Genomic DNA, 15,165 nt, shown 5'->3' on the forward strand with positions numbered 1-15,165 from the left:
AAAGCCCTTTGAGATCTACAGGTGAGAATTGCTGTGTAAAAGCTAGGTGTTATCGTCTTGTCCACATTCTAAATTGTTCTCCTCTGTACAGCCTCACCATGCAAATAATTGTTTGCTTTGTTTTATTTATGTCCTGCTGGGATATCTGATGAATCTTTTGCCCCAAAATAATACTCAGAAAAGTCTTTTGTTGGGAGCTCAGTGAAAGGATTATACACATTCTTGGGTTTTGCAAGCATAGAGATTTTTTTGGTTGTGTCAGTACTTTGGGGCAATAAGGGTATTGATGACTGCTGTGAAAATGTCAGTTTCTCTTATCTTGTAACACCGGTGACAGGCAGTTTGGCATGTATATGGAGTGTTGCAACCTGGACTGTCTTTCAAAATCCATTTTATTTGCTCCATAGTGAGGGTAGGGGAGGACATAAGAGGAGAATATCCAGTATAATAAACTCAAATATCCTCTACATTGAAACATCAACCAAAACACTGCAGCAAATGCACAACAAGGCAACTGTTATGACTCCCAAAGTAATCCCCTCCTCCCTGGCCATGTTCTTTCTGGAAGTGCAATACTTTGCATTATGTTAATTTTATGTTCAATGTGGCTCTTAAATTCCATAGTGAGCAGCTCTTTCTGAAAGGAGTGTTTGTCTTTTGTTTATGGAAAGCACCTACCCATTGTGTGACCATAATCCAAATAGCTATTACAAATTCCTGAGAGGAAGTTATGCTTGAAAGAATTTAATACTGCAATGGTTAATGTGTAACTTTGTAACTTATTTTGCTCTTGTTTCATATTTGTTGTGAACTTTAGGGCTAACAAGACTCTAAGCAACTATACAAAGAAGCATTCTACACAAAGCATAGACAAATTCTTTCATCATAAAAATGTGGCTTATTTACTGCCTCTTTTTTCCAGATCAGGAAATATTCTTGAGTCTGTGAGCAAAGCAGCTTTCTGTATTTGAGTTAGAGATTTATTTGGGGAAGGACTTAGGCTCTGATCCAGAGCCCTTGAAAGTCAACAGAATGACTCAGGATGATTCCTATGGGGGCCTGAATGAGCTCCATAAAGGTCGCTAAACAGAGAAGTCTCATCACCATCTGTGTTCCCTGTAAGCTGCGCACTTCTGTGGCTGCTTGGAGAGATTTAAATCAGCAGAGCACCCAAAACTGGGCTTTTTATTTCTATTGATGGAGCACATTTGCACATGCCTTGGTGCATATAAAATTATTCCAATTAGAACAATTTTACCAATCCCCTTTTTTTTGTCATTTCTTCTTTCAACTACTCATTTCTGATAGTGAGCCTTTTCTGCCAGCATTCTGATTGGGGGAAAAAAACATTGATGCTATGTTGTCTTAACTGGGAAAGTTGGGCACTGAATTTGGAATGGCATGTCCCCCCTACATGTGTATTTCAGGTGTTTGACATTGGCTGTCTGCATTGAGAGAGTCTACTTTGGCTTGGGGCACATCTCATGGGGGTAATGTTTCTAATTATGATTATACAAAAATACATCCTATTAAAATATGCAGTGAGAAGATACTGAACACCACATAGTCAATTGATTCCTACATTTCATGGTAGTCTGGAATAAGTCTTACAAGTTTAATACAAGGTCACTATATCCTCCCAACACCAAAATTAAGAAAACTTTCTGTTCTGCTTTGGAATGACTTTTTTCTTGTTCTGTGCTTTTTCTGCCTGGCAAAGGTACTAGTTTCACAGCATTTTTGTTTACAATTTCATCTTATAATTGTTAGACGTGGTACAAAACAGTTTCTTCATAATATACATAGCAATAGTGCTGGGTATAGTCTTTCATTATTGGAAAGAGCTAGATTCTGAGACAAACCAGAACGCTATGTGACTGACACAAATCCATTCTCCATCATTATATGTAAGTGCCTTTCATTGGTGAAACTAAAGACTTAACAAACATCCACTTAGATATTAAAGAATCTTGCTTAACAACATGGCTTCGGTGGCGATGCTCCAAATATTTAATAACACAAACAATGTCTTGTAAAAATGTTTATAGCAAAGGAATTGTGTAGTAGTTTTGAAAGCAATGAGTAAACTTGATCCTTCATATATCCTTGTAGAGTCCTCAATTCCATTGCTCCATCTTTAAGACTCGCAAGCATCATTTATTGTGTCTTGCATGACATGTTGAATGGAAAACATAAATATAGTAGTGTTAAGCCTTTTAAAGGCCATATCTACACTACAAACTTTGATTAACAGTGCTTACTTTGGCATAAAGCCACCAGTTAGCATATTGCCATGGGCAGTGGGTGAAGGCAGGGCTGAGGGAGGTAAGTCCCGCAGCCCTGCCCCCAGCTCTGCCCCTTCTGTTCAAACCCTGTCCCCTCAATAGGAGCCAAGCCACCACCACCCCACAGCACCGCAGGGAGGGAGAAGTGGATTGTGGCCCCCGTCTCCCCAGCCCTGGAGCACCAGGGAGGGAGGGCACTTTGGGGCCAGCAACAGTCCGCCCCCCAGTATGCCTACAGTAGGTGTTCTGGGGCTGGAGTGGGGGTGGGGCCAGGCTGGCAGTTTTGCCTAGCATACCCACCATCCATGTATATTGCTTGTGAACATACATACTTGGCTCCATGTGTCTGTGGAATGTGTACTTGCCGGGAGTACTTGTATTGTTGACATGCAGTGCACTGTGGGTAGGTACTCCACAGCCAATTTGTAACAGTCCCATGCACAGTCTTTTGGGAAGCTTTTTGGCAATGGATGCTGGGGCTGAAACGAGTCACAGAGAAGTGACTGGAAACAAAGGATCAGCTTCTTGGTATGCAATTGTCTCCATCCTATAACTCTGTGCCTCTTTTTTTTCCCCCAAAATCCCACAAACCATCTTTTGGAAGCATGGATGCTGCACAGCTCTGCAGTATTGTCGTAAGTAGTGGAAGCACAATGCACGCAAACCTTCAGTATTAGCAGAGCTGCATGAAAAACTGAATGAGTGGGGAACAGGATCATTTCTTGGAGGACAGATTGCTGTGGGACACAGTGAGAACCAATTCAAGGTGTCAAGGGATTTGTGGAGCAGCTGCAGATATTGGAGCACTGCTTCTGGGCTCAAGAAATGAGTGCTGATTGTTGAGATTGGATCGTAATGTGGGTTTGGAATGACGACTGATGGCTTCAGAACTTTTGGAGACACAAGACCATGTTCCTGGATCTGTGTGCCAAGCTCTCTCCTGCCCCCAGTGCAGGGACACCAAACTGAGAGCTGCACAGAGAGTGGAGAAGGAAAATGGTGATTGCAGTGTGGAAACTCGCAACACTGGATTGCTCCCGGGCCAGTGGGAAGTCATTTTGGAATTGGAAAGTCTATTGCCGGGGGCTTTGTCATGCAGTTGTGCTTTTCTGCAGGGCCATTAATTGTCTCCTGCTGCACAGTACTGTGACTCTGGGTGATATGCAGGGCAAAGTAGAGGGATTTGCAAAAATGGCATTCCTAGCCTGCAATAGATGGCACACAGCTGTCTCTTAGCACCAGACCATCTTGCTGCAAAGTACAGTAGCAAAAAGCTACTTTTCCACAGTTATGGAAGCAGTGGTGGGTCGCAAGGGATGCTTCACTGACATCAGCAAGTACTGGTCAGAGAAGGTGCATGGTGCTTGTGTCTTTCAGAACATAGGGCTGTTTGGAAAGGTACAAGCAGATTACCATTGGGAATTCTGAAATGTCTTGTAGTAGTGATCTTGGGGGACCAAGTCTACCTTTACTTCCTTGTCTTATGAAATGTACAGTAGGCACCTAAGGAAAGATACAGCTACTGGCCCAGCAGGGGCAGAATGACCATTGAATGTGCCTTTGGTAGATAGAAGGGATGTTCAGGATGTTTACTGACAAGATTGGATCTCGCTGGGATATTTATCATGTTCTGTGTGGTACCTGTGAAGCCACGGGGGGAAGTTGCTGCCAGAATGGAGGTGGAATGGCTGTTTGAGGTTGAACATCCAGACACAAGGGTTATCCAATGATCTCATCTATATAGCTCTGCTCTGAGGAAAGCTTTGAAAAAGCCCTTTAACAGTAAGGCATTGTGGTAGACTGTGCTTTTTGGTGCCTCTTGGGAATTGTGCCATGCTTGATGTACATGTGTGAATAGGACACTGTCAATACACCTATTAATGTTGTGATGATTGCTGTACTTTCATTTGTCACAGATCCTATGAGTTGTCATGCTGCACTGTAACAAGTAATTGGTAGCTTTCAGAGCTGCTAGGCATTCTGCAGCATATGTTGTGAACTAATGAAGATGAATTGTGTTCTAAATCCTTTAACAAGAATGAGTGGAAAGAATCTCTGCCATTTAAAATGGAGCAGTTCCCACAGGTGTCAGCAACATTAATGAGGAACCAACGTATACTGGGGCGACTTATAGCGGGGATGTCCTGTATAGATTTGTGGACAGATTTGGCGACAGGGCTTATTGCAGGCATAGGTTCCTGGTGAGTGTATCTGAAGAGTGATGTGTGGCTGCTGGAAAGGTTTTGCTTCAGGGTGGAAGCAAATGAGGGCAAGAGACTGGACTTGATGACCTCTTGAGGTCCCTTCCAGTTCTGGTGTTCTGTGATTTCAAAGGAAGAAGGAACCCGCACCAGCAGGGTTTGCTTTGGTCCCCGCTGGCATGGGTTCCTGCTGCCTCTTTCCTTTTGAAATGTGCAAGAGCTGCCCACGGCCCCTGTACGTTTCAAAGGGAGAGACTTAGCAGGTTCCAGTTGTCTCTCCCTTTGAAATGTACAAAGGGCCTCTGGTGTGTCTCGTACATTTTTTAAAGGGTAAGGCACAGTGGGGATAGCGAGTGTCTCCCTTATCGACTAATTGAGTAGTCAATGGAAATTCCATCAACTGCACGGCTAGTTGATTAATTGAAATTTACTATCCCTCGCCTGAGGTGGTGTTTTTTGTTTTTGTTCTTCATTCATCATTCCTAATTTGACTTAGCTTCCACTTTTTATAAGAATCTCGGGTTTTAGGTTACTGAAGAGCTTCTGGTAAAACCAAGGTGACCTCTTACCATACTTTTGGGCTACGTCTATATTGGAAAGATTTTGTGCAAATACTCTAACGCAAGAGTTTTTGCATTAAAGTATTTGAGTAAGAGAGCGTCTACACTGGCATGTGCCTTTGTGCAAAATATGTGCTTTTGAGCAAGAGAATCCGTGCCAGTGTAGACGCTCTCTTGCGCAAGAAAGCTCCGATGGTCATTTTAAACATAGGGCTTTCTTAGGCAACATCAATTTCTTGTTCGTATACACAGGCCTCTTGCTCAAGAAGAGTTGCGCAAAAGGGCTTATTCCTGAGCAGCAGCATCATAGTTCTTATGTATGAAATCAGGGCTTCTTGCACTAGAACGTCAGTGTTCTTGTGCAAGTACTCACGGCCAGTGTAGACAGGCAGCATGTTTTTGCACAAAATCTTGCCAATGTAGATGTAGTCCTAATGTTTCCTATGGACTGAGTTACTGTGCTTTGAGTTAAAGTGGTGCCTCATGTTGAGAGCCTTACAAACAGGCACAGTGGGTTGCCATGTTAAACACAAAGATTTTGCATTTAAATGAGGTGGCATAATAAAAAGAAAATCCACTGTCTAGATTGGCTCAAAAACTGTGCTTGCTGTTGGTTTTGCAATGCTTACTCCCATTTGCATTTAGTGTTTTTTCCTCCATTTCCATCACTAGTGGAAAAAATGAGTGCATCCTAGCTCAGCTTAGTCAATGCAATCATGAGACCTTGAGATCCAGTAAGCTGGTTACTAAGAAAGCAAATGATAGGCTGTGCAGCACTCTTCATGGATTTAATTATAAACACTTTGGGCTGGTAGGCTACACAAGAAGGCTTGGCAGGCCACATTTGGCCCAGTATCACTGCACAAGACACACAACCTTGTCAGGGAAAGAAACTAGGTTGGCTTGGCATGATTAATTCTTGACAAACCCATGCTGGCTATTCTTTGTAACCCTATTATCAGCCAGCTGTTTATGAATTGTTAAAAAAATTATTCCAGTGTTTTTTCAGGTATTGAAATTAGACCGAGTGGGCTATAATTCTCAGTCCTTTTTGTTTCCATTTTGTAAAGATAGGTATGGTATTTGGGCTTCTCCAATCTTTTGGGACTTCACCCAACCTCCTGAAATTCTCAAAGATAATTGTGAAAGGTTCCAAGATATTGTCAGCTAGTACCTTCGTGTTCAGCTACAAAAGCTTGAGTCCTGGAGCCAGCCCAGTCTGGAGACAAGCTGAGGACATACATTTTAGTCAGTGCATCTTGGAGCTGGAGGCAGTTTCTGTGGGCCCTGTGACGGGGCACTCGCGCCCCGCACTGAGAGCGTGCCGGGAGGCGCCGGGCGGGGTGACGGGGCACTCGCGCCCCGCACGGAGAGCGCGCCAGGAGGCGCCGGGCAGCCACACCGGGGGGCGGAGAACACGGCCCAGCCCGCCGCGGCTACAGCCGGCGCAGGGAGCGTCGGGAGGCAGCGGGCGCCGACCAGCAGGGCCCAAGAGGGAGGGGCCGGGGAGGCGCAGAGGGATGACGTCACGGGGGAAGGGTGTCCGGGAGGCGTCGCAGGGGAAGTGACACAGAGGGGGAAAGGAGCCGGCGGGGGATTTAAACCCGGGGCTGGCACGGTGCAAGGGAGCGCGGTGGACGGAGCAAGACGAGGAGGGACGGAGGGAGAGGTGAGGCAGGAGAGGTCAAGGGAAGCGGGCCGGGAGGCCTGGTGGAGTAGGAAGCGGCCCAGGGCGGGGTCGTGGAGCCCGTGAGCGGGTGTGTTTTGGGGCGTTCCCCCATCCGCTAGGGAGGGACCACGGGGTCCCTGCCTTTAGGGCCCTGGGCCGGGGTTCGGAGAGGGGGCGGGCCCGAACCCCCCTACTCCGCCGACAGGCCGATCCGGCTCGGGTGTAAACGCGAACGTGCGTAATAAAAGGGCCACCGGCCTTGATGGTGACTGCTCAGGCTTAACTCTCTGTGATAAGATTAGCTCATAGTGGACTCTGAGGGACGAACCTGTTTACAGGCCCCAATCACAGTTTAGGGTTGCTCACAAGGATGAAATAAACAAAACACGTTTTATTTTTCTTTTAGAAAATTGACATTTTGCTTTGTTCTGCTTTGAAATGAAAGCAAACCCTTCTGAAAATTTTTCACAAGGAAAAGCAAGAGAGACACCTTGGTCATTCACCTAGGGCATTCACTCATTGGTTGCACTGAGAGAGTGGGTGTCTCACTTTGACCAGAATTTCCATCGTGCACTTGAGAAACCTTTCCACTGGAGGTTTTGTCAAAATGTACATTTACATAAATCGCTAAAAAAATCAGTTTGGCATTTTCTAATAAAAGAAATATTTAAGTGGAAAAATTCAGTCAACTTTGGTGTTCATCCCTCGTCAGTGTCTTGGGAGGACAGTGGTGATATCTTCTCTTGCCCTATTCTGGACAGGGTGTGTGTGAATCCCTTCCCCCCCCCCCCCCCCCCATCTAATTTGGTGCGGCTGGCCTGTGCCCCTTTAGTAAATGAAGAACGTAATCAGTGTAGCATATTGTACACACCATGGGAAAACATGCAGAGTGTTTTAGGGGTTGTTACTGTACCAGATAAACAGCTCTTTGATGTGAGTAAATGGATTAAGGTGCCTCTCTAAAGAAGAGATTAAGAGTTCCTTGATCTATTGATTGCATCAAATACTCAAAGTTGAAGCAGCATTCCTGCCTTGTGCTTTATCAGAGGATTTTTATGGAGCATTTGTTTTCCTTTTAGGATTAAATTGAAAGCCAAGGAGAGCATGTCAAAAAGGAACTGTAGTCTGGGTCCATCAGGAGTATAGGACGATAGGCAATGTTGCAAAGCTGAAGTGTCTCCAAACGATATCAAGAATTATCTTGACTATTCTGACCAGGGCAGTATTTGCCCATGTTCTCAGCATATGCCCCAGTCTTTGAGCATGTAAATACTTTGCTTTCACAAATACTTGCATCCTTATTTTTTTTATCTTTATCACTTGGAAACAAAAAGCAGAACTGTCCGATGCAAACACAGTCACTTGTGCGCATAGCAAAAGTTTATCTATGTGCTTGCATATTCATGCATGCTAACAGAGACCAGATTGAGTCTCCCTTGGCTAAAATGCTACTTTCCCAAGCCAAACAGAATTGGGATTAGGGTTACCAAATAGATCCACAAAAAATACTGAACATGGCGGAAAAAAATTCGTTGAGCAAAAAAAAAAAAGTCACAGTGCCTTTAAATCCCCATGCTCTCCCCTCCCCCACCAGACGTGGCAGGAGAAGAATGTCCCAAGTGGCCTTCCATTTGAGGAAAAACAGAAAATACTGGGCATTTTACATCTCTGGTATTTTCTGTGTTGTGTTTTGTTTTTTTGGGTTTTTTTTTTTTCTTAAACGGACAGAAGCCACAAATACCAGTCTGTCCAGGCCAGTACCAGACACCTGGAAACCCTAATGGGGATTCATATTTACTGCTTTCCATTTCAATATTTTTATCAATGATTTAAACCAGAGTTACTCAACTTTGGAAGCCCCGGGGGCCACAGTGATACTCTCAGCACATGCCGAGGGCCGCAACTTAAGTGTGATTGCATATGCATGCAAATATATATGCAAATAGCTTCTTTCACACTGACGGGCATGAATACAAAGATTAAGGCAGGACTACACAACACACAGGCCCCATTTAAGTCAGTTCTGCTCATATTAATAAAATGCAATATTTATCTAATTTCTACCCATATGACAGAACTTTTATTGAGCAACGACAGTCCAAGAGGTTGACTACTAAAATGCATATCAACAGAAGTTCATTGACTCGCTGTTGTGGAGCGTGTACCCAGTGGAGGCCATGTTCAAAGGATCCCACCCACAGGCTGCATGTTGAGCCGCATGTAAACCCAAGGTGCACTGCAGGCTGCAAACAAATGGGCTGTGGTTTGCATGTTGAGTAGCCCTGATCTAAACAATAATAGAAAAATCTATTGGTAAAGTCGGTGTCAGTAATGTAAAAATAAGTAATAAGGAGGACAGGTTACAGTCAGTGATCTAAATCCTAGTTAAATTGTCACAAGCCATCAACATGATATTGAATACAGCCAAATGCAGGGCAATACATCTGAACACAAGGAATGCACAGTATGCCCACAGAATGGTCTCTCTCTTTGAAAAGCAGTGACTCAAAGAATGAAAAGTTAAAATACCCAGATGCGGTGTTCTGAAAAATTTTGATCTGGAGATGTCAAAATAGTTTTGGCTTAGTTTGACTTTCATCTGTGTCCCCCTGAGCTGCTACAATGTCTGTCTTGAAATGGGTGACGGGGAGGGAATCATGTAAGGTTCACTCCCTCTGGGGCATCTCGTATTGGCCACTGTTGGCAGACAGGATGCTGGGCTGGATGGACCTTTGGTCTGACCCAGCATGGCCATTCTCATGTTCTTATGTACAATGCCTCATGGGAACTGCAGTTTGGATGGCCCTTCCCTCCCATATGGGCTCAGCTCATGGTCTGGGACCCCCATAAAGCACTGCAGCAGCTCAGCCAGAGGGAAGGCTGCTGTGTGCATCAGAGGTAGCTCAGATAGAGAGCCTGGCCTGTAGAGTGGAATGGGGGCATGAGGTACCAGAACTATAATTCCAGTGAGGCACTGCTGCAGCTCCAGCAAGGCGCATTAATACTGATGCTATCCAAAATGAAATATTTCATGTTTGACTTAACAATGGAAAATCCAAAAGAAAAAAATTTCAGTAAACTCAAAACTTCTCCAGGGAAAACTGTGCAGAAATGGCTTTGTCCATCAACACCATATTTGGGGGAGAATTCCTGGCCAGTTCTACTCAGAAGTGTGGCTATTGCTCTGGATTCTTGTATTAAACTATTGAGGGCTGTATATTTATGAGGGGACAGCAGATGCTATTTGCAGTTCAAAAGATTTTACTACTGGTGGTAGTAATAGCAACTCTAGGAGAGAGAAATACTTTTTTTTTAATGTGAGCTGTTTCATGATATCTTGGGAATCTATATATGAATGTATTTCGGAGGCACGGAGATCTAGGGAATATAGTGAGTGGTAATGGCATAAATACTGAAGGGTAGGGGTGCCAAGGTATAAGCTTGCTTTTTTATTTATTTAACCAAAGAAAAACATGAAGTTGGAGTGTGAGGAAAGTTTCTGAGCTTTGAGTAAATAAGACAAAGGCATTGCTCCTCTCCTCAAATAAAATTAAAACATCAACATAGAATAAGAAATAGATGACTAATCGTGCAGGTGATTGCAGCACTGCGGTAGCCAGGCCACACTTAAAGTTGTGGACTTTTAAATAATAAACACGTTTATTTTTCTGTTATGCATAGTAGTGTAATCTTGTATTCCCTTTCCAGCCATGACAAAACTGTTCACAATACGTTGGGAACAAATTAACCCCAAATTCCTATTTTTCACTTTTACATAAGTGTTTTTGTCTACACTGTAGTTAGCTGGATGTGGCTATGACATACACAGAAGATGTTGGCTGATGTATGGAGGTTTTGGTTTTTAACTTTTTTTTTTTTTTTTTTTTTTTTTTTTTTTTGGAGTAAATGTGATCTGAGTTGTTTTCACCTGAAAGCATTTAAGATACTGATGAACTTTCGAGGGGGAGGGGAGGGAAGCAGCCATTGGTTGCAAGTATTCGTAGTGTTGCTATGACAAATATTGGAGATAAGGAAATGGAGATCTTGTGACAGGCAATTGGTTCATTTTATTGTATTGCTGTAATTTAGTGGAGACAGAGGTGTGGACATAAGATAGCAAACAAGGGAACTAAGTAATATGCAGTTCCAGAATGACTCCATGTGGCCATTCCTGTTTGGAGAAGGTTTTCTCCATATTTTTCTCTCTTCACACTTACCTCCCACCTTTCAGCAGATATCCAAATTGACCAGTCCACTAGTGCGTTATTTGGTTTGCAAGAAAAATTCAGGCAAGGCCTGTAGTTTCCGCAGCAGCTTCAGTACTGCTTCAATCAGCAGCTTGCTCTAATGACAGCTTGCTCTTTAAGATGTACAGAAGAAAGGACCCTACAAAAGATGGCATTTGTCTCCATTTTACAGCTGGGGAAAATTAAGGCCTGGAATGACACAACTTGTGCAAGGCCACCCTGCAAACAGGGAGCAAACCTGAAGGCTCTTGATTTAATCCACTGCACTCCTCTTGCCCCCCCCCCTCCCCCAGTCTGCTGTTAAAACAGATAATGTGGTGTCAGAGGGATTTTTATACCAAATACATCTTAGTTTATGGTACCTTTAAGCTTTCAGTGTTTGGCTAATTTTTGTATTGAAGATATAATCATTGAACTATGGATGGAGGCAAAGCTGGAGATCAACAGCTGGGCAGAGGATCAACTGCTGGTATTTCTGTCTGTCTGGAAGCTAGGCAATAGTTTGTGGGTTGGGCAGTTGTTTGGAGGTAGCTGAAACATCTGACACGAGGAGATGCCTCTCCTCTTTCCCTCACCAGCATAGGCAGGTGACTGGGGGGGCAGGGGGTGAGAAACCTGTGCTCCGCCTCTGCGAGGCACAGCGCCACCTCTTTTCCCAGGTAGAGCCAGGCTATGGTAGCTTTAGGCCTTTCCTACCCACCTGATCCTGGGACACTGCAGAGGCTGGAATGGGCCACTCATGGCATTTAGAAAGCTCTTCACAGTCAGTGTCAGCCTATTCCTGGCTGCCTCGCTATGTGAGCACTGCTCATGCACTTCAGAGGCAGTCTAGACAGGAGATGGCAGCACAAAGTAACGTATGGGTGCCGCTCGACATGCACCTGCAGGGAGTACTTTGTGCAGGGATGCCGTACGCACAGGGTGCCCATTATGAAAGTTTGACACATTGTAACTTGCTCGGGTGCAGTCCCACTGGTTCAAGATGGAATGATACGTTCCCTAATGTACGCCAGGCGTCAGTGCTCAGCCACACTGGATGCAGCTGGTGGCATCCAAAACATCCACTTTTCATCAGCAATAGATGGGCTTAGTGCTGAGTGATTCCACTCATGACTGATAGCGAAATATTTAACAATGCCAGTGCTTCTCTTTCAATCATGGCAACAACTTAACTTCCCATTGAGATGAAAGGGACAGTTCATTGTCTGAGCCGTTTAAGGCTCATAGTTAGCAGACTCTGCCATATCTACACTGGCAGATGTAAAGCGCTGGCAGTTACAGCCTCACTCACGGAGCGCAGCAGGAAAAATGCTGTTGGGTGTCCATGTTGTCAGCCACCAGTGCATTAGCATAACCACTTGCAGCACCTTTTGGAGCAGTGCATTCTGGGCAGGTATCACATGGTGCATCTCTTCCTTTTCTGCCACACAGGTTTGTGAGGAGGCACAGGGTATCCTGGATCCTGTCCCAATGCCTCATGGTTTATCGCTTCACATCCCAGCAAACCCTATGCTTCTGGCTGCATTTAGCACCATTTTTCAACAGCTTCTGTGCTGTGCACTCTGCTCCTGGGTCTTCAGGAGTAGATCCTCACCTGCAGGCAGAAATGCTAATAGGTCTCACTAACAAGTCATAAATGGCAGTCGAGTTACTCCTGAAGCTATGCCTGGAGGCCAAGTTTGAACAGCCAGAAACTAGAGATTTTGAAGGAGCAAAGTATGGTGCTATAAGGATCAAGGATGCCTTGAGGCAGCAATTAGATGCTGAAAGTCAGTAAAACTAGTTGATATGCATGGGAGTGCAGTAGCTGTGTTGCTAGGGGGTTACTGTCATTAGTGTGCACAGTACTTAGTGCTACAGTGACCATAGCGTTGCTGGGGTACACTTGCTGGCTTGCTTTCATGTAATGGAATAAAGATTTCTTTGAAACACAAATTTCATCTGTTAAACACAGTAAATGTAGGACACCCATGAAGCATGAAACAAACACCGGTACTGTGGGAGACAGGGGTCAGGAGGTGAGGAAAGCCCCAGGAATTTCACAGGTTTGTGTATATCCACGGTTCATATGCAGCCTTGTCATCTGATGTGCCTTGGAAGGAGGGCTGCAGTTCATCGGGGCTAAGCTGCATGTGGATTGGCATAGAGTGCATTGGCAGCCTGCATTGGTTGAGGTTGGGCAGGCAGGTGTGGGAGTGCGGCAGGTGACGCCTGTGGACTGAGTGATGGCCAGACTTTATTGGTGTGTACGGGAAAGTTTTCAGACACCAGCTATGGGAATGGGGATGGTCACGCAGCTGCTCCAGCAGTGCCTCCAGTGTGTTTGCTTGCCGCTCCTTAATGCTTAGCAGCTGCTGCATATTCTACTGCTGTCTCTCCTGTCGCTATCCCTCCACTCCTCAATTTTCGTGTTCGGTATTTGCATGGCTCAGGACATGTCTCAAAAGCTCCTCACGGTCTTTCTTGGGTGCTTCCGTGTATGTGTCAGATGCTCTGCAGGAGTTAGAACTTCCTGAGACTGGCATTCCAAGGCAGGTTCTATCAAGGCCAATACTGCAACATGCCAGAGGTCCTTCGTTAACGGTAGAAACAGCACTGCCTCCGACCCCTTTGAAACGCTTGCACGGTCTACATACCCTAGCACTACCTGGCTGTCCTGGAGCGAGTGTACATAACATACAGGAACCCCACAATGGTGAGTCCTCACTAAGGGCATTCAAGGGAAAACCTAGGTGCAGCGAGGCAGGGGAACAGACTAGGAAAACCCTTGCCATGGCAGCGTGGACAAGGTATCCCTTTGTGCATCTTGGATTCTCACTCTTGCTGGGGAGCAGGAGTTTTCATTTGCACATGGCTGTACTGTATTCTGAGCAGGTGTGAATAAAAAAAACACACTGAGTGAGAAGCAAAAGTTTTAGTAATGGCCACTCATTTCCACAGGCTGTGTTCGCCTTGGCATACGCTTCACTGCTTAGGGTCAGCAGGGAAGCAAAGGGGAGGGTCTCTTATTTGACTGCAGATTGCCTCTGGGACCGTACTCAGCTTGTCTTTGTGCAATGATGATCCTTCCTCCCCCATCCCCCCACTGACTTAATGGCAAGGAAACGTCAGCCTTCACGAGTCCAATACCACATTTGCTTATCCAGCTAATCTGAGCAGCTTTTGATGAGGTTTGTGAGGCATTTTACCAAGATGTAAGAGATTACGTCAATGGTCTGCTTGGTCTGTTCATTGTCTGATCGACCCTTTGTTGGTAGCAACATCTCACAGAACAAAAATGCCTCCTTTCTGTTACCTTTTCCATCACAGCAAGTTGCCTGTGTGCTTCCCAAACAACTTACCAGTCATATCATCCACAGCCTCTGAAGTCTGCGAGTAGCTCGTCTCTTCAAGGGTACAAAACAGAACAGCTTGTGACTGCAAGCCTTTATGGAGGCCAAGTTTTCTTCTGGTTCTGGGTCCCTCTCCCCCGAGTGCACTCAGCCACAGGTTCCTCCTCCTGACTTGGTCCACTGCCGGTTGCCCCCTGAGCCTCTGAGGTATCCATGGGGTCTTTGGAGTGGAGGTGGGGTCACCTCCAAGTATATCATCCATCTCTTTGTAGCACCTGCAGCGCGTGGGTGCAGCACCAGAGTGGACGTTTGCTTCCCATGCCTGAGGGTAGGCATTTAGCAGCTCTTCTTTTTGACCCTATACTGCAGTGTGTCCTGGTCATGGCCTCTTTTGGTTATGTACTGATAGTCTTGATAGATGTGTTCACAGGTATCATGAGCACAGCTGGGACTGGACAGCCTCCTCTCCCCAAACGCTGATGAGGACTAGTACCTTGACATTGCTCGAAGTAGGGGATCTCCTGGTGCATGGAGCGGGCATGGCCAGCTGGAGAAAGAAGCTGAGAACACACAACGTGTCACTGAGCAAACCGGAAGGAGACTTTCAAATTTCAAAAAAACCTCACCGGGCTGAGGATTGATCACCTGAGCAGGGCTGTAGAGTTCAAACAAATGGCCAGAGAGGCAAGAACAGGCATTGTGGGAAGGGTGCCAGAGGCCAGCCAGGATGCAGTACTACACCAGGGTGTCCAGAGTGGTACCCCAGTGCACTATGCTGAGCACAGCAAGCTCTCTGCTTCTTACACTAAGTGCCTTGCCATTGTGGACACTGTGAAAGTTACAGCACTGGAGGCTGACTTACTGCACAGTA

General features: G+C 45.4%; 1 protein-coding gene across 5 annotated transcripts in view; it reads left to right on the top strand.

The window, feature by feature from the left end:
- The window catches only part of SNX31 (sorting nexin 31), a 78,948-nt gene that overhangs the window by 14,471 nt on the left and 49,312 nt on the right, over positions 1 to 15,165 (top strand). The gene's annotated exons all lie outside the window — the stretch shown is intronic.

Source organism: Pelodiscus sinensis, chromosome 2 (assembly GCF_052426305.1).
Source record: "Pelodiscus sinensis isolate ZL-2025 chromosome 2, ASM5242630v1, whole genome shotgun sequence".
Classification (NCBI taxonomy): domain Eukaryota; kingdom Metazoa; phylum Chordata; order Testudines; family Trionychidae; genus Pelodiscus; species Pelodiscus sinensis.